We start from the raw sequence: 21507 nt of genomic DNA, 5'->3' as shown, positions 1-21507 counted from the left end.
CACAAGCAAAATGAAGGTCGCCACAATAGTGTATATATAGACTCCGCCAACTTACATACACACACTATTAGGATATTGACTCAAAAGAAATCTTAAAAACAAGAAAGAAAAAAAAATTTGGTAGCCTCCTAAAAGTTTTTAGATAAATATTATAAAAGGGGTATTTTCTTTTGTAAGAAATTAAAAGAAAAATAAAAGAGAAACGAGTATGATGATTGGACAGGGAAGAAGTAAGACAAAAAGGCAAAATGGAGACAGAATGGGGAAGTATTGTAGGCCTGTACACCACTCCCCACGGTTTACACGTGTCAAAATATGATGCAAGAATCATGAAGATTTCGTCTTCATCCCTGTAAGACATGGCTTATCAAATCAAGAATTTTTTTTTTATAAAAAGAAAGAAAAATTTTAAAAATGGGAGACAAAGGTTTTGTCTTTCTTTAATGCACGCGATCATAACTTTGTGGCTGCTATAACACGTGCAGCAGGGTCTCATCTCATCTGATCAAATCAGAGATTAATTATTGATCGTTAATGTTTAATATAATTAGTATTGTGTATTAAACAATCCATTGGCTTGGACAGTTATTAGAGCCTCAAAACAGATAGCACCAGAGATTATCAGCTTAAAAAACTGGTCTACTCTACCCAGATTTCTTCCTCTGAGGATGATCATCTGCGACAGTTTCTTCATCTTTCATTTCCAAAAAAACATAATGATAATAATAATACAAACCAGAAAAACCCAGAAAGAAAAATGGAAAAATAAACAAAGAAGATGAGAAAGGCTACAAATTTGATCTCCACTAGCAGCATCTTTGTCCACACACTAAAGCAAAAACTCTTCCACAAGTAAGCTCTTGTAAAGAGCGATTTTCTTTTGAAGAAAAAGAACGCCCAGTATTTCCTGAACACCTGTATTATATACAGAAAATCTTCAACTCGTGTTATTTCAAGATCAGAGTAGACCACCATCCTAGCTTCCAAGCATGAGCTCCGTTTAAATTTAACTCCAAATTCTAATTTTATTGAATAAATATAATTTTAGCTCTGTTCCAGTTAAATTAAGTAAGTTGGTAATATGTTTAGGATAAATTTACTTTAAAAAAATAAAATTATATCTGTTTAATTAATGATGAAACTAATGGGTTTTTATAAAAATACTAACTTTATTTTTAAATTTTTGTAAAAATTTTATTTTTACCGCCATGTTTTTACATTTTCCAGTTAGAACAAAAAAAAAAAAAATTGTACTAAATTGAAGAACTCTGTTCTAACAATTGGCAATTTTTAAAAATGAGAAAGAGTTTTGTCATTTCACAATTGATGACAGAAGTAGCTGAAAACTTTCACTTTTCTAGTTATCCTCATAGCCCAGCAACAGTTTGGTTATCCCCAGAAAAAGAAGAATGGTAATTTTTGCGGAGCCAACCAAACTTTCCAAAGGTGGCGCGTGATCATCAAACCATGAATGAAACCCAGACATCGACGTTCCCTCCATCAATCATGTCATGTCCACTCGTGTAACTTCGCCGCAACTTCACACGCGCCACCGTGCATCCTGACAATCTAAATATAAAACCGTCGAATTAATGATTTGAACTTTTGTAGTACTTTCTACCTAAAAATAAACAAATTTTTTTTAATTATAATATTATTTTTTCAATAATTACAATTGTCGAAATTTAATGATTATTAATATTTAAGATTAATTTCGTAAGCTATTCATATTTAATTCTTTTACTAGTATATGGGTTCAAAATTTCATATATAATATAATTTATGTGTATATGCATTTGTTATAAATATTAATTATAATTTGTGCATTTTTGTATTATAGTTTACGTGCATGTGTTATTTTAAACAAAATATATAATTTTATTCAAAAATAATAATTTAAAATAAATAAAAAAAATCTTAATAAATCCTATATAAATCATCTCTTATAATCTTTAAGAACTTGTAGTAAAGGTTAAATCAAATATGTTAAAATATCAACAACAAAAAAAAATGCATGTACTATTCGGCCAACAGATTTTTAGTATTTAAAAGAGTTCTATTTTATTTATTTGAAAATTTAATCGATTAATTATAGTGCAAAATAGTAATTTTTTTATTAATTTATAAAAATTTAATTCTCAATAATAAATTTTAATTATTCAAGTAATTTATTATGGAATATTAAAATGATGATATAAAAAACATAATATAGTTTAAAACTTAATTGAAATTGCTTTGATTTTGGTATTATTTTAGGGGTTTGGTTTAATTTAATTAATAGTTTATTGAGATTAGCCTCCATTAATTTTGTTTTATTGAGAAGCAAAATTAAGAACTCTCACACGCGGACAACATCTGGTCTGGGCATTGGGGAGGAGGAGAGCATCAAACAGGGGGACGGACCCACTTGTTCATCTTTCTAATTTTCATTTTTTTAAAAAAAAATTTATCTTTTCAGCACAAATACATACATAGCATATATAGGATATGGTATGTGTATATATAGGCGCTCTGTTCACTCCCTCTTTGCCACGTTTTCATTAAATGCCTATCCCCTCAATTTTTCTTCTGCACTATCTCACTAGTGTATGTCAGTCCACGTGTCATCACCAGATTGCATAGGTGGCATCAACTGGGTCCCACAGAAACGTCTTTAATTTTAATTCTTCATCATCTTCTTTTTTTCTTTTTTTTTTCTAAAGCTTGTGTATTAATTACTGTATTTTGAAAAGTATAATAATATGTAAGATTACTGGTAGGGAGTGGCTGCATGCATGCATGCATGGTGTGGAAACAATTGTGTACCATAATTTTTACATTAAAAGAGTAATCATGGGCAAAGCTGATGAGATCAACGGTGGAAATTTCATATCAGCCAACAGTACCTCTACTACTACGGGGCCCACTCTTGAGAGAATGGGAAAAAGCTTCGATTCATCAGAACAGATTTATATTTGGGACTTGTGTTCTTAAATTAAATTAAATTAAATTACATTATTTGATTTTGAGCAAACAAAGATTGTTATTAATAATAAATAATAAAAATTAAATTAATTGCTGTGACCATAAGGGTAATGGGGTGATCTGAGCACAGAGCGGCGCAATCATTATCCTGCGCCGTCTCTCTTGGTCATTGGACTGTACTCATCAAATCAATATATGTATATGTATATCTATATCGACATTTACAATTACACCCCTTTATCCTTCAATTCAATTTTGTTGGTTTTCCTTTTTAAATTTTTTTACGTTTAATTTTTGTGTGATAGAAATTTTAAATTAAAATTAGAGTTAAAAAGTTAATTTCATGTCATTAAATACATTTAGTTTTATCTATATCGATGATTTTTTTGTCAATTAATTTTCGTTGTCTAAATTGATATTATAATTTTAAGTAAATTAAATATTGAAAAAACATAAATAATGAATGAACTAGTTTTATCATGAATTAATTCTACTTTTTTTAAAAAAAAGAAAATAAAATAAAAATATTGTTTGTTAGAAAAATAGGTTTAGATATGTAACATGGGAAATCGAGAAGGCGTGATGATCGTCAATCGTGTCCGTCCATTTGATTGATTGTTAATGATGATGTTTAGGTTGCAGTGCCACATGCTATGTTCTAGTGGCTGTAGGTGCAGGTGTTTTATGATCAGGGCCACACGCCCAACCAATCATTTCTTCCCACTTCATTTCTATTTTTCATTTTGCTAAAAATATGATTGTTAATTTCCTAAAATTACTTTATAATAAAATGAAATTAGATATGTAAATATAAATATTATACTTATATAAAAAGCATTAAGAGTATTATTTACGTGAATGAAAATTATATAATAATTAAAATTTCCTAATATAAATATTAAAAACTGTCATCTCTGAATTTTTGATGAAAAATTCAACAAAATAAATTAGACGTGAAAGGAATTAAGTCATTAAAATTTTATTAGCACATTATGAAAACGGAATTTATATAAAAATAAAAAACTATGGTATAAATATAAAAAAAATTAATTTCTTATAAAAGATCTGAAAAATAAATGAAGTATACAGAAATATAAGTAATTAAAAATTTATATATTATATAAATTTATAATTTATAGTTAATGTAAACATCAATTATATGAAAATATTATTATACTTATTTACTATTTTTATATTTAAAATATTTTTAAAAATAAATAAATAATTATCATTTAAATATAAAATAGTTATTAAAAAATAAGGAATTGTTGCATTACCATAAATATTATACATTGAAAATAAGATGTCTCCTCGCAGACATCCCAAACACATTGAAAGTAAGACTTTTTTTCTTTTTCCATATTTTATGTGCCTCCAACACTTTTGATGAGAATGGTAAGAGTCGGATTTGAATTGACTTTTTGCACTAATTAATTAATTTATACACTTAATTCGATTCAATAATTACCCAATTTAATCCTACCAATTAAATAAATTTATATTTGTAATAATTGGGGAAAAAAAAAGATATATATATATATATATATGAACAAATAAGTAAATAAAAAAGAGAGAGTAAAGCGCGAAAAGGACTCTGTAGATTAAAGAAAAAGAAAGGGACCGCTAAGATGAATCACAAGTGAAGTATAAATAAGCCAAGGAAATAGGGGAAAAAAAAAAGCAAAAAAGAAAAAAAGAAAAAGAGAAAAGAAAAACGAAAAGAAGGGAGGAAAAAGGAAAATCGGTCGAGTAAGAAAAGAGAACGAGTGGACCGAAGGAGAATAACAGATTCAGGTAAATCGGAAGAGAACTGTTGCTGAGTTGAGGACGATGGTGATAAGAGGTAATGTAAACTTAAATATTGCAAACATTGAAATGACATTTGGAATTTGAGTCTCTCCAGTGTAGTAGGGACGATAGAATGAATCGGAGGAGGTCAGTTTCTAAAGGAATAAGTGAGTAAAGGAGGGATTATGGTTACTAGAAGGTTCGATTAGGACTGTAAATGAAGAAGAGTGGGGAAATCCGTGGGGTGTTGCGACGGGAAGGGTAAGACGAGAGAGAGGAAGAGCTCTTATGCGAAATACGTATGAAAGAGTAAAATTTAGACAATTACCATAAGAGAAGAAAATAGGAGATGCGAGTATTAGGCGAAAAGAGAGAATGAGTAAATGTGCGTGCTCTAGCGGGTCATAGGGAGAAGGCAAAGATAGGAAAACCCAAATCGGGTTGCATTAGGGGAATTGAGACACAGAGAGAATCTGAAGAGGGTATTGGTGTGAGGAGAGAGACAGAAGGGAGAGCGAGGCAGAACATAATGCAGGGAATGGGTTTTAATGGAAGCATATGGGTTTACGGAGTGATTGAGGGTGATAGAGAGAAAAGTGATGTGAGGTGAGAAAGGTAGAGGCAAGAAAAGAGAGGGACAGAGAACAGGGGAGAGTTTACAAAAGGTGCGGGTGTGTAGGTGGGAGGTGAATTATTGAGTGAAAGAGAAAGAGATTGGGAAGATAGGATAGAGAACAGTGACTGTGTGTGTATGTGTTCAATGTAAGTGTGATTGTGTTTTTGAAACCTGTATGGAGATGTTAATTGATTGTAAATATTTTAAATTGAATTAATTTGCATGTGAGTTAAATATGCATGTATGTGTGGTACTTGAGTACGATTGTGGAGATGGTATATTGTTTGTTATAATGTTGGCATGGGATTGGGAGCCCGATATAGGTTTACGTCACTCAAAAAGGTAAGTCAATTATCGATATTGATGATGTTTGGGAGTTATCGAACTGTAAATAAGTTGGTTGCCGATATTAGTGATGATTGAGAATAGGGTGAAACATCCTTACCTGGATTAACATTTCAAAACACTGTGCCATCAACTCAGCCTCTTAATGGATCTCGGATTTTCTGAATTTGTTATGCAAGAATAAAAAATACTCGTCATGTACCTAAAAATACGCCAAAAATCCAAAACCGTTGCCAAAAACCCTTTTCGGTAAATTTTAGTGTTCCAACATGGCACCACCACCGTACTTTGGCACTAACTCCATCGTCGTGTCTAAGCCTTGCCTGTTTTGGCCTGTTATGCCAATCTCCCAATGGCAAAACATGTTACAGGGCTTTAGTTGGCCAAAAAATAAAAAAAAAAAACTAAATCTACCAGCGGGTGGTATCTGGGTGCGATGTTTTTGCCGGTTTTCCTTCACAGTTGGAATTTCTTCTTTGACTAACCTGCACAAAAATGGATAGTGAATACAATAGTAAAAAAATTGTGTGAAACGAAATATAAGAAGGAGCTCATCAGAGGAGTTTTTTAGTTTCAGCCACAGAAGCTCTGTCAGGCCTTGCCCGAAGTTTTTGGCTCAATCGCCCTCTATTTTGCTCTAATATAGCCACATAAAGACTCTGAATTGAATTCAGAGTAGATATGAGAGAATTTTACCTTTTTTGGTAGTTAATCGTGGCTCCGATGCGGCGGTGGCCGCGGGTCGGTCTCTTTCTCCTGTGGCTGGACCTTCTTCTCCGGCTAGGCCAAGTGTGACTAGACTTAGGGTTCCTCTGCGACGCGATGCTTATATATATATCCCGCGTCGATCTGCATCGTCAATTCACATCAACGTGGAGCGAGGAAGTCGTTCGATCGCTGCTTGTTTAGGCCGATTGCATTAGTGAATCAGGACCGCGCGATTGATCTTCCCCGTTCAATCATGCCTAATGAGGAAATGCATCTAAGTCGTTCACGCAAGAGGAATTAAACCTGGGCCATTAGTTCATTGGGCACGCAGATCACCCACGTGGTATCAATGTCAGCGTGTTTTGCCATGCGGTGTCCTATAATTCATTGTAGCTGCTGACTGAGCCGTTCTATGTGGCTGAATTTCTTCTTTTTGCATTTTGAACCTCTATTTCTAATTTTTTTTTCAAAAAATGCCCCTCAAACTTAAAATTTCACTTCTCTTCCCCAAAATTATTTTCAATTTCGTCCCTAACCTATTTTTCTCTAATAATTTAATAAAATTAAAATAACTTTTTTCATTATTTTTATAAATACAAAAATTGATCACGGGCTAAATTTCGGACTTAGGCATTACAATTGCAGCCTGGCAGAAACCCCATTTCCAAGGTTCCTTACCAGATGGCGAGGTCGAAATTACTAGAGCTGAGCAAGCAATTACAAGAATTATTGGAAATAAAATTCATCAGGCTGAGTGCATCACCTTGGGGACCCTAGTGCTGTTTATCAAGAAGAATTATTAAACCGTGAGAATGAGTATCGACTATAGAGATTTAAATCAAGTGACAATAAAGAATAAATATCCCCTCCTTAGGATAAATAACTTATTTGATTAATTGGAAGGAGTACGAGTATTTTCAAAATCTGATTTATGCTTCGGATATCATCAATTCAAGGTTAGAGTAGAAAATATCGTAAAGATGATATTTTGTACCAGGTTGTGGACACTATGAATTTCTTGTTATACTTTTTAGACAAACGAATGCTCCTGCAGTGTTTATGGACCTAATAAACAGTGCGCTCAAACCCCTTTTAGACCGTTATGTAATTGTATTCATAGACGACATATAGATATATTCCAAGGGATATAGCGGAACATACTGAACATTTGAGGGTCGTATTAGGGATTCTTTGAAAAGCCAACTTATATACAAAGTTTAAAAAATGTGAATTATGACATGATCAAATATCATTTTTTTGCCAAGTTGTATTGGGGGATGGAATATCTATAGACCCAGCAAAGGTAGAGGCAGTGATAAAATGGGAAAGACCAAATACTGTATCAAAGATCAGGAGTTTTTTAGGGCTAGCCGGGTACAACCGCCAGTTTGTCAAAGGGTTTTCGAGTATTGCAACACCACTCACTAAGTTCACCAAGAAAAATATAAAGTTTGAGTGAAATGGTGATTGTGAAAATAGTTTTCAGAAACTTAAATGGAGACTCACTACTACCCCAATATTAGCATTTCGTCTAGTAAATGGGGTTATGGAGTGTATTGTGATGCATCTCGTCTAGGGCTGGGTTGTATACTGATGCAACACGAGAGACTAATTACTTATGAGTTCTGACAATTAAAAATACATGAAAAGAAATATCTGACACATTACATGGAGTTAGTTGCAGTACTTTATGCTTTGAAATTGTGGCGACACTACTTTTATGGGGAGACTTTCGTTATCTATACGAATCATAAAAGTTTGTAATATTTGTTCACCCACCGAGAACTTAGTGTGTGAAAAAAATATGAATGTATCTGTTGAAGTATTTTGACTGTAAGATCCGGTATCATCCCGGAAAGGAAAATATGATGGCAGATGCCCTAAGTCGTAAGAGTACAGGAGTGTTAGCACACTTGGTGGTATCTTAATAGGATTTACGCAGGGCAATGCAATAGTTAAAATTTTGAGAAGAAAGTAGAGGGAAATATGTGCCTAGATTTAGAGCTCAGCCTACCTTAGTCTAGAGAATCAATGAAGGACAGAAGGTAGATATTGAGATAAAGTCGATTAAGAGGAAAGTGGAGGAAGGGATAGTGACAGAGTTTAGTATGCTTGGTGATGGGTTACTCAGGTTTTAAACCAGCATTGTGTCCTAAATGCCTAAGAGATATAGAAGGAAATACTTAGCAATGCTCGTAATATAAAATTTACCGTGCACCCGGGGAGCACCAAAATGTATAAGAATTTATTGAAGAATTTATGGTGGATGGGTATGAAGAGGGACATTACTGAGTATGTGTTGAGATGCTTGACGTGCCAGTAAGTAAAACTCGAACATTAAAGACCTGAGGGTTTATTACAACCTCTACCAATACTAGAGTAGAAGTGGGAGCATATTTTTATGGATTTCGTGATCGAGTTACTCAGGAACTGTAAAAAAATGATAGTATCTTGGTGGTGATTGACCGTTTAACCAAATCTTCTCATTTTCTGGCAACGAGAGTGCCAGACTCAGTAGACCAGTTGGCTAACTTGTATATCTTGGAGACTATCAGATTACATGGTATTCCGGTATCGATTATTTTAGATAGGGATCCAATATTCACTTCTAAATTCTGAAGGAGTTTACGACAGGCGTTGGGCACAAAGTTAACTTTTAGTACAACCTTCCACCCACATACGGATGGACAAACAGAGATGACTATACAGGTATTAGAGAGCATGTTACGGACCGATGTTCTTGAAATTGGGGGTGATTGGGAAGATATGCTACTCTTGATGGAATTTGCCTATAATAATAGTTACCATGCTAGTATTTGCATGACCCCTTATGAGGCTCTTTATAGTAGGCCTTGAAGGTTGTCAGTCTGCTGGGATAAAGTTGGAGAATGATAGTTGATCGGGCCAGAGTTAGTGAAGAAAATACAGCAAAGGTGTCAGTGATACGAAAAAAATTTACAGACGAGACAAAGTAGACAGAAGGGGTATACTGTAAGAGTCTGGAACAAAAAGATAAATAAATTAAAAAATAAAATGCAAAAGCGAAATAATTAAGTTAGGGTTTACATTCCTTACACAATAATTAAGAATACTCAATAGGGATACGGGAATAACTATTCTAAATGAACAAGTGAAAAATTAAGAAATAAAAGAAAAGTAAATAATTAAGTGTTCTAAGACGACCATCACTAGCCTTTGAAGGCTATTCACAACCCCTTATTAATCAGGATCTGGATTTTAGTCTACTTGATCTGAAATAGTTAAAGAAAGGAAGAATTACACTAAGCTAGTAAAAATATCACACTACTCACCGATACAAAAATTAAAGTTCGTAAAAATCATAAAAACAACTAATAAATTTCTTAATTTAAGTAAATTTATTAATTAAAATTAAAACCATTTATCGTATATTTACCGTTTGCAAGATTTCCCAAATCGACTTATAGAGACAATAACTCAACAACATCATAATATAATATTTAAGTAAACAGTAATAACACCTTTTCCTTTTTATTTGCCAACTGGTATTTAATAGGGTCCATAGGGATGTCCCACTACACGGGAAACCGTATCAAAACTGGTCAATTAACTGGTCGTCCCCATACCCCATCTGGTCTGAGTGTCAAAAATACCATCCATCAATACTTCGTCCGGTATAAGGGTGAAATGGGTCATCGCATACCCTGTCCGGTATGAGGGTGAAACGGGCCATCCCCATACATCGTCCGATATAAGCGTCAAAAATACCATCCCTGAATATCTTGTTTGGTATGAGGTTGAAACGAGCATTTCCTATACCTCTTATGGTATGAACGCCAAAAATACCAATCCTCAATACTCCATCCAGTATGAGGCGACGTTCACGGTCGGATTCCTCATGTACTCGGTCCGTCCATCATCTCCTAAGATATTTAGTAAGGTTATCATTTATTCATTCACTTAACTAATTAATTTTTCGTTTACATTTAATTTTCAGTTTCACAATCTAACTGTAAATCACGCAAGATAAATAATTCACTTATTAAGAAAATACAACTAGATCATCTTATCCATTGTCAATCTATTATCATGCATTTAAAACTGCAAAATGAAATAATCTGTTAAAACACGACAAACAATAATAAATAACTCAATCTGGCTCCTATAATAACCTGTAATTAATTATCAAAGTTTTCTAAATTTTACAAAATATACTATTACTTATAATTAGAGTTCAATTCTGTAACAGAGAATAAGGAAAGAGATTTTTAGCCGAATCGGTGTCCGAAAGACTAAACTTTAAGCTGCGCCAACTTGCGGTCCCGGGATTTTCTAAATTTTTCTACGGAGGTAAAAACACATTTCACATACCTAAAAAAATACCAAAAAATAAAAAATCTGTGTTAAAAAATTTTTCTAGTTAATTCTGGAATTCTGGCACGGTGGTACCACCGTGCTATTCGACGGTACCACCGTCCACGGTAGTGATTTGTCTTGTATTGGCCGTTTTTTGCAAGGTTTTGGCCAATTTGGCAAGTTTTGGTCGGTTTCAACCAGTTTTATACTCGTCCAAACGAGAAAATACGTTAAGAGGTCTCAGTTGGCCAAAAAAAGTTAAAAAATAAAAATTTACCAGCGGTGGGATTTTTCAGAACAACGACTCCACGAGCTCACCTTCGTGGCTAGACGTTTTTCTTCGGTCAACCTGTAAAAAAAAGAGTAGTGAACAAAATAGTGGAAAAATGAGACGAGATGGGAAACAGGAAAAGGTTCATCGGAGACGATTTTTGGCTTTTGTAGTGGCAGCGCCGTCGGGCTTTACCTGCGATTTTCGGCCAATCTACAATTTTTTTACCCCGATTTAACCATGAGGGTGTTCAAAATAAAATTTCAAGCAAATAGAAGAATTTTTACTTTTTTTGGCGGTCGGAGGTGAGTGCAACGCGGCAGCGGGAAGTGCACGGTTCCCTTCTCTGACGACTGGTTCTTCTTCTCTGATAGGGGGCCGGCAGTTAGGGTTTAGATTTGGTTATAAGTGAGATATTTTTACCGGTCACCCTTGAATCTGGGTCATTCATTACATTTGATCCCGATTATCCGATCGCTTCTAAGGAGGAATTGAATCTGAACCGTTCATCGCGATTTGTTTTGGATCGTACAATTACGTTTAAAGAGGGAACAAATTTGAACCGTTTATCACATTTAATCGCGACCGTCCGATCGTGCCTGAGGAGGGAACGGAACAAAGCGTCCACGCACACGGAAACACATCAAGGTCGTCCGATCCCCGGCACGCGGAATGCATTGTGGCCTCTCGTGTGTCATCGAGTCAGCGTTCTTTGTCACGCGATTTGCTACGATTCATCAAGACTGCTAATAAGGGAACGGATACAAAGCGTCCACGCGCACGAAAACATATCATGGTCATCCGATCCCCAGCACACGGGATGTAGGGCGGCCTCCCGGGTGTCATCGAGTTAGCATTCCTTGCCACTTGGTGTGCTACGGTCCGTCGAGGCTGCTGACTGGATGGTACTACATATTGCAATTTTTTTAAAATGCGTTTTGACTTCGATTTTCTGATTTTTTTTCAAAAATACCCCCCGAATACCAATTTTTACTCATTTCTCTCAAAATTATTTTCAATTTTACCATCCACTTTTTTTTATTTTACATTAAATAAATATTTATAAATTTAAAAATTATATTTTTGTAAATAAATATATTTTTTAATTTTAAAATTAATTTCGGGCCAAATTTCGGATAATCGCATGGGAGATTTGAATTTTTAGGTAGGGGATCATGCGTTCTTAAAAGTGTTTTTAATGAAGGGTTTGTTAAAATTTGGTAAAAATGGGAAACTAAGCCCCTGTTTCATTGGGCTTTTTGAGATTTCTTGAGAAGGTGGGTATGGTTGATTATAAGATAGCACTTCCTCTGCAGTATGGTGGGGTCCACAATATATTTCATATCTCTATGCTATGAAAATATTAACTTGATCTAGAGCACATTTTGTAGTATGAGTCATTCCAACTAGAGAAAGATTTAACCTTTAAAGAAGAATTTATTTGTGTCCTTGAATGATAATGAAGGAAATTGAGAAGTAGAATAATACTTATGATGAAGGTTTTGTGGCGACTCACGCAAGTAGGGAAGCAACCTAGGAACGGGAGGACGAGATGAGGAACAACTAACCACAACTCTTCTAGGTAATATAAGAAAATTTGAAAGACCAAATTTTTTTAAAAAAGAAATAATAATGTAATAACTGAGAAAAAAAAAGATATATATGTATATATAAATGAACAAATAAGAAAATAAAATAAAAAGAGAGAGGGAAGAGTGAAAATAAAATGAAAGAGAGATGGAAGAATGAAAAGAATGGTGTAAATTAGGGAAAAAGAAAGGGACAGCTAGGATGAGCCACAAGGTATGTATAAATAGTATGAGGAAATTCAAAAAGAAAAAGGAAAAGAAAAAAAAAAGAAGAGAAAAATGAAAAAAAAAAGGGGAAAGAGGGAAATCTGTCGAGGGAGAAAGGAGAAGGAGTGGGCTGCAGAGGAAGAGTAGATTCAGACGAATTGGAAGAGAACTATTGTTAAGTTGAGGACAATGGAGGCAAGAGGTAATGTAAACTCAAAAATTGCAAATGTTGATATGACATTTGGCATTTGAGTCTCTACGGTGTGGTAGGGATTATAGAGGGAATCTGAGAATGTCGTTTTTCGAAGGGATTGGAGAGCAAAGGAGGGGTTATGATTATTTGAATTTTTTATTAGGATTGTGAGTGAAGAATAGTGGGGAAATATGTTGGGTGGTGCGACGGGAAGGATGAGCTGAGATAAAGGACGAGCCCTTACACGAAATACGTATAAAATAGTAAAATTTAGACAATTACCCTAAGAGAAGAAGATAAGAGATGCATGTATTAGGCAGAAAGAGAGAATTAGTAGGTGTGTGTCTTCTAGGGGGTGATATGGAGAAGGGAGAGATAGGGAAACCAAAATTGGGTTATAAAAGGGGAATTGAGACGCAGAGAGAGTCTAGAAGACGTGTTGGCAGATGAGTTTGGATAAAGGGGAGTGTGACTAGAGCTGTGGTAAACGGGTAAAGGTGGGGTGTGAATGTGAGAAAATAAAGAGACTTCCAAAAGTAGGGGTAAAGGATAAGACTTATAATGTAGGCATTTAGCCTAATTCAATGCTTTGTTTTATCTTTGATTTTACTTTACTGGGCTTGTATGTTCTTATTATGTCTTGTTTACAGATGATGTAGAACAGGAAGCTGGGTCGAAACTTCCTTCTTCCGAGCTTAGTACTTAGAGGAGGCTGCATTGGGGGAGTCGATGTTAAATTTAAGCTATTGTGTAATTGACTGAAAGTAGAGTATCGATGTTAAAGTTGTGATGTAGATAGTTGTATGATCGAGGAAGTTGGATATTAAATGAATGAATTAGAATGCTATTTCCGTTTAGATTCATATTGAATTGTTTGACTTGAATTTTAAAGTGAGATAGAATCTTCCGTGTATATAAGGGAGGGGGACCTTCGTAATGCCCGGGTTAAATTAGGGGCATCACAATATTAAACTATAAATATGTTAGTCAAAATTATTCAAATGTCATGGTAATCATGCAGAAATAAATCAAACTCATTAAATTAATTTAACAATATAAACAATTTAAATAAATTAAGTTAATATCATAACATTACTGTAATTTACTAGCGAATGTTTGTTTATAAGTATATTATTAATAATAAAATTTAAACCTTAATGATTGATTTTTTGTCTACCTTATATGAACAAACGTTGTTGTTCGTTGGAAAAAGAAAAAAAAAAAAGAAAAGAAAAGGCATCCAAGAGTTCAGAAACATTTTCCAAAAGACTTTAGAATCGTTATTGGTCAAAAAAAGACAAAAAGAAAAAAGAAATACAATGGTAAGGTGTGTAAATATAATAAGCTGAAGTTTTGACATGAAGTCAAACTTTTTAATTTAGACCCGGTAAAGATTAGACAATTTTTGTCTGTATGTGCCACGTGGCTGCTTAATCAATCGGTTTAAACAGAAGATAAATAAATATAACAATGAGGTGTGCATTTATAACAAGCTGAAGTTTTGACCTGAAGTCAAACTTCTTAATTTAGACCCAGTAAAGATTAAACAATTTTTGTCTGTATGTGCCACGTGGCTGCTCAATCAATCGTTTTAAACAGAAGATAACAACGATTAATACCTAATTCAATTAGATTTTGAACACAAAATTCAACCCTTTCTAAAACTCCCACCTCAATATCTAATTTCCTAACATGACATCAATCTCTCAATTCAATAATAAGAAGAAAAAAAATCTAAATTTTGAATTATTTTTAAATAGAAAAATTATGATAAAAATATATACATATATTTCTATAATAAATATTATCATTATAAATCATAAATATAATCCAAGATTCATTATTTATCATTATTTCGATAATAGGTAAAATTCTTATGAATAAAGTTTATTTATATATATATATATTTTTTAAATAATTGATAATTTAAATTAACTTAAAATTTTAATAATAAATAAACATTAAATTTATTTAACAATTGACAATAATAATAATAATATTGGAGTATAGTTAGGCCAAAGGTTTTCTTTTTTAAATTAACTTAAAACTAAATTAAAAATAAGTTAAAAAGGAGCCTTGCTTTCAGTTGGATTTGAAAGAATAAATTCTATTAAGCGTTTTTAGAGTATATGTATTTTAAACCAAATAAATATATAATAATAAAAATAAAAAAAATGCTTTAGAATATATTCAGTAACAAAAGAAAACATATTTATTTTAATTTATTAAAATAAAAATAAATAAATAGATGGTGAATACCAATTGCTTAACTTATGATTTAATTGGTAAAAAGATATTATTGATTATCTTTAAATAATTTAATTATTTTAATATTACATTAAATCAAATAAAACATTATAATAATCTTTTTGTTCCCTTTAATTTATGGTTATTAAAAACCCATATGAACAGAGTGAAATGCCTTCTTTGATATTCAAGATGGGCCTTACAGAAAATATCAATGAGGCCCATAACAAATACTAAATTCATCTTATGCCCATAGCAATGTCCTGTTTTAGATACTTCAATATTTTATAAACCTATATTTTCTCTTCTGACATTTACTATATTATATAAAAATATTTTACTTTTCAAATATAATTTTAGTAATATTTGAAATTAATTTTTTAATATTTAAAATTAATGTATAAAATATAATTTTAAAATTTATTAATTTTAATTTAATGTAAAAATTAAGAAAAATAGATAGAGAATGAAATTAAACATAATTTTAGAAAAAAAGATGTGAAAATTTGGGTTCGGTAGATATTTTTGAAAGAGAAATCAGAAACTGAGGGTTAAAACGTAATTTAAGAAAAATGTGCCACATAGGACTGTTCAGTCAGAAGTCCCGACGAACCGGAACGCACTGCGTGGCAATGGCACGCTAACGCAGTGCCACACTGGTGGCCACACTAGCAATCTGCATGCCTGCGATCGAACGGTCCAGATTTGTTCCCGCACGTATAGACGGTCCGGATCCTTCCCTCCTCAGGTGCGATCGGACAGTCCCGATTAAATACGATGAACGATTCATATATGTTCTCTCTTTAAACGCGATCGTACGGTCCATATCAAATTGCGATGAACGACCCATATTCATTTCCTATTTAAATGCGATCGGACGGTTCAGATCAAATATGATGGACGACCCAGATTAAAAAAATATGGATATAAATACCTCACTTCACACTAAACTCTAACCCAAACCGCCAGCCATCCCATAGAGAAAAAGAACCAGTCACCCGGAAGGGAGTTGATCGCCGCCAAAAAAGGTAAAAAATTCTCTCAGTCGCTCGAAATTTAATTTTGAACACCTACATGGCCAAATCTGAGCAAAATGACGACGAATGAGCTAGAAACCGTGGGTAAAGCCCGGCGGCGTTGCTGTAGGAAAAACAAAAAACCACCTCCAATCAGGCCCTTCTCGATTCCTTTTTCGTGTAATTTTTCCGTAATTGTATTCACCATTTTATTTTTCACAGATTGACCGAAGAAAAATGTCCAACCACGTAGGTGAATCGGTGGAGCCGCCGCACCAAAAAACTCCACCGCCAGTAAGCTTTTGTTTTTTGACTTTTTTCGACCAATCGAATTCTTTTAACGTGTTTTCTTGTAGGGATGAATACAAAACTAGCCCAAATCGGCCGAACCTGCCTGAAAATGGCCAGCTCAAGGTAAACCGCCACCGTGCCGGAGTTTCAAAATTGGTCAAAAAAGGGTTTTAACACCAGTTTTGAATTTTTTGAGGTATTTCTAGGTACTTGGAACGTGTTTTAATCTCCGAAAAAAAATTCAGGGAACTCGGGGACCGCTAATAAGCGCAGCTCAAAGTTTAGCATTCAGACACTAATTCGGGTAAGAATCCCTCAACCTACTCCTTATTATGAAATTAAAGTCTAATTATAAATAATGTGGCATTTTGTATAATTTAAAAAATCTCGATAATTAATCATAAGTTACTAATAGATCCGGAACTGGTTATTATTCACTGTTGATCCTGTTTGATTGATTTTACTATTTCAAATGCATAATATTACACTGAAATTGATATGATGATGTTGTGGTGTTTTCTTGATGAATGTATTACTTCTTCTGCGTGATTTACAGTTAAATTGTGAAACTAAAAATTAAATGTAAACGAAAAATTATTTTATTAAGTTAATAATTAAATGGTAGCTTTACTAGATATCCTGTAAGATGGTGGACGGACTGGGTGCATAAGGAACCTTACCGTGAAAATTGCCTCATACCGGACGGGGTATTGATGGATAATATTTTTGGTGTTCTTACTGGACAAGGTATGGGGACGGCTGGTTATTTGAAAATGTTGAATAAGGGTTCACGCGTCGTGGGAACATCCCTATGGGCGCCCATAGATACCAGTAAGCAGATAAAAAGGAAAAGTTATTGTTTTGGTTAATTGAATATGAGATTATGATATTGTTTGTTCTATTGACTCTATAGGTCAGTTTTGAAAATTTCTTTACTGTAAATGTACAATAAATAATTTTACTTATAATAAACGAATTTATTTAAATTAAGAGCTATATTAGTTATTTTCATGATTTTTACCAACTTTTATTTCTGTATCGGTGAGCAGTATGATATTCTTTCTAAGTTAGTGTAGCTTACTCTTTTATTAATCATTTCAGATTAAGATGACCAAGATTCAGATCCTGATCCACAAGATGGTTGCGGATAAGATGTTCAGTTGTTTACTTTACATTTATTTATTTAATTATTCGTTGTTCTTTTAGAAATGTCATTTCCGTATCTCTATTGAGTATTCTGAATTTTTATATAAGAAATGTAAATATTAACGCTATTATTTCGTTTCCGCATTTAATTTGTAATTTATTTCCTATCAAGTTTCGAGTCGTTACAATTTTAATAGTAACATATTTTATAAATTTCCTTACCATTTATTTTATAAGAAAAATGAAAAAAAAAACTATATTTTTCAAAAGAATATGAAAGTTACATAGTTAATAACATAAGATGGTTAACAAATTTATATAAATAGTAGAAAATAAATAAAAAAATTATTTTTTATTTGTTAATGATAAATTTTCTATTTTTAGATAATAATAGTATATATTATAAAGTGAAAAAATGTGTAACGGCCCCGTAAATTAAAATGAAATGTATATATTTATTCTAAGTGCGGAAGCGAAATAAAATAGATTATTATTAACATCCCTTACAAAATAATCAAAATGTATTAAAGATATGAAAGAAAAAACTAACTGAAGGAAATACTATAAATGAATACTATAAGGAAAACAAATAAATCTTTAGGCTTCTATTCACCATCTTCCTGCTGAACGGACTCGGGAACCAAGTCTTCCTGATATGAAATGGTTAAGTAAGTAATAAGCTATACTATCCTAGTAAAGATGTTACACTATCTCACTGTCACAGTAATAAAGGTTGGTAGAAAAAAAAAAGACCAATTGAGCATAATTCATAACAAATTTATTTATTAATAATAAAACCCTTTACGGTTTACTTACCTCGGTGAGATTCATGAAAACAACTTATGAAAATAATAACATTATAAACATCATAAGATCATGCACACTCTCTAACATAACACATATCATACTTTTGTATTTCAATTATCATGCAACAAATTTCATCTTTTATCAGCCTATTAGTATACATGGAGATCCATAGGGGGTCCCCGCTACACGTGAACCATTCTCCTTAATTCTATGACCGTCCCCATACCCCGTCTGGTATGAGTGCTAAAACCATAAACCTCAATACCCCGTCCGGTACGAGGGTGAAGCGGTCCGTCCTCATACCCCGTCCGGTATGAGTGCCAAAACGTTTAAAGTTTCTATACCCCGTCCGATATGAGAGACCACGTTTCCGGTTTCCTTATGGACCCTATCTGTCCACCATCTCCTAGGATATCTAGTGAGGCTGTCGACTTATTCACTTATAAATTCACATACCATCCTTATTTTACTTAGTCTCAATTACCCAATCAACATAAATACGTAAACCAGCAACACACACCAAATAAGGCAACACAACATCAGGTTCACAATAATTCAAATCATAATAGATTAAACATTTATTCATGCATACGGAGCCACAGAATAAACAAATCAGATACTACACTGCATTTAGACTGTACAATAAATCGAACAGGAACTGACCAAAAAATAGATCAGATTCAGGCTCCATTAACAACTTTAATTAATTATACATATCCATAAATTCATAAAATACCATTTTATCATTTATTAGACTTTAATACCGTGATAGAAAATAGGGTGAGAGATCCTTACTTGTTTCGGAGTCTGAAATCGGATTCTCACTGTGCCTACGGGCAGTCCTTAGATTCCCTAAATTTTTCTCCGGAAGCTAAAACACACTTCCAGTACTTGCACATGTCCCCAAAAAACCTCAAATCAGACCCAAGGCTTATTCGGTCAATTTCAAAATTCCAGCATGGCGGCTTCGCCGTGCTCCAACGTCGGCTCCATCGTGCTCCAACGTCGGCGCCGCCGCCCACGGTGGCGATCCGCCTTGGGTTGGACGTTGCCGATCATTTTTGGTCGTATTCAGTCAAACTTGCATTGGTTCCTGTGATAAAACACTCTTAGCACCCTCGGTGGGCAAAAAAATTACAGAAAATGGAGACTTACCGACGACGGAGCTCTCGAGTGCGACGACTCCTTCGGTGCGAGTTGCGATTTGGTGTTTTGCTCTAGTCAACCTGTAGAGAAAAGGACGGTGGTCACAGTGGTGTAAAAATTACATCGAACGAGAACCGGGAAGGGCCTCATCGGAGGCAAAAACTGAAAAAATCCGCAACAGCGCCGCTGGACTTCGGCGGTATTTTTCGGCCAATTGACCGGTGGTTTGGCTCTGATTTGGCCACAGGGAGGTTCAGCATCGAAAAACAAGCGAAGGGGAGAAATTTTACCTCGTTTGGCGGCTAGAAGGTGCTCTGGTGCGGCGGGGGGTGGGGGCGGTCGGTTCCTCCGATGGCTGGGTTGTCTTCTCCGGTGAGGGTTCTGGCGGCTAGGATTTGGGGTTGGGTGTAGATGAGATTGTTTATAAACTTCTCATTTTAATCTGAGCCGTCCATCACGATTTAATCTGGGCCGTCCGATCGCGATTAAATTGGAAATAAATCTGGGTCGTCCGTGCATGATCAAATCTGAGCCGTCCACACACATGAGATCTAGGCCGTCCGTGCACGCAGGAACGGATCTGGGCCGTCCGATCGCGCGCACGCGGATCACCCACGTGTCTCCGTCTCGCGTGGCTTCCCGCGTCAGCGTCCCTGCCACGCAGCGTGTCCTGGTTGGCCAGAGCTTCTGACCGGACTGCTGACGTGGCGTAATTTTTTTAAATTGCGTTTTGACATCGGATTTTCGATTTTTTTTTCGAAAACACTCTCAGAATCCAAATTTTCATCAATTTTTTCCAAAATCAATTTCAATTAAATCCCAAAAATTATTTTACCCCATTTTATTATTATTATTATTTTTAATTCTATTAAATTAAATTAAAATTTTATAAATTAATTATTAAAATAAAATAAAATAAAAAAAATTTCAATAATAATAAAACAAAAAGTTTTGGGTGTTACAAAATGTCAAATAATTTGTATATAGATATTACTCGTGATTTTCATATTTAAGAAATAATTAAATAAACTCAACTCCTGTCTCTTTCTACAACAATAATATTATGTTCTCACGTGCAAATGGTAGAATCATAAAAGCACAAAATTGAAATTTAACATAGAATTGATGTAGAATTAAAAAGTCATTTCGATTCAAATTTTTGTTATTTTTATATTGCAATATTTCATAAAATTAAAATTTGACTTAAACCCAATCTTATATATACAAGATGAAATTACTGGAGTTCATTTATTTTCATAACGCACGATTATATTACTTAAGATATATCTATATTATATTTTAATCTATGTATATCTATTAACTCGATATAACTCCATAAAGATAATTATTTCTACCTCTCATTTATTTGCTATTTGCTTGTATAATTGCTCTCGTTTTATTTATCCATCGCTTTATTATGTTTATCTACCTAATTTACATTAAAAGTCAAAAGAGTTTAAAATTTTATAAGTTTGATAAAATAATTAATATAATATTAAAAATAAAAATGTCTTCTCATAAACAACATTCAAGCCAAATCATTAAACCCAAAAATCTAATAAAACACTAACTATAAATATAAATTAGTATATTAACAGGTAACATGCTTTGTTTGATACGGACACCATTTATACATGGCAAATATGATATGGATATAGAGTGGGTATAGGCTTTATACGTACACCATTTTTACCACATTTTTTAAAAATTATTTTTAATTTTATTCTTTATTTAATTTTAAATAAAAATAAAAAAATTATATTTATTCATTAATTTTAATTACAATTAAAATTAATTAGTGTATTACATGTTAACAGGTAACATGCCTTATTTGATAC

This window comes from Carica papaya, chromosome 6 (assembly GCF_054855325.1).
Source record: "Carica papaya isolate Zhongbai chromosome 6, ASM5485532v1, whole genome shotgun sequence".
NCBI classification, from domain to species: domain Eukaryota; kingdom Viridiplantae; phylum Streptophyta; class Magnoliopsida; order Brassicales; family Caricaceae; genus Carica; species Carica papaya.
The sequence above is the reverse complement of the archived record's forward strand: the minus strand, read 5'-3'. Positions refer to the sequence as shown.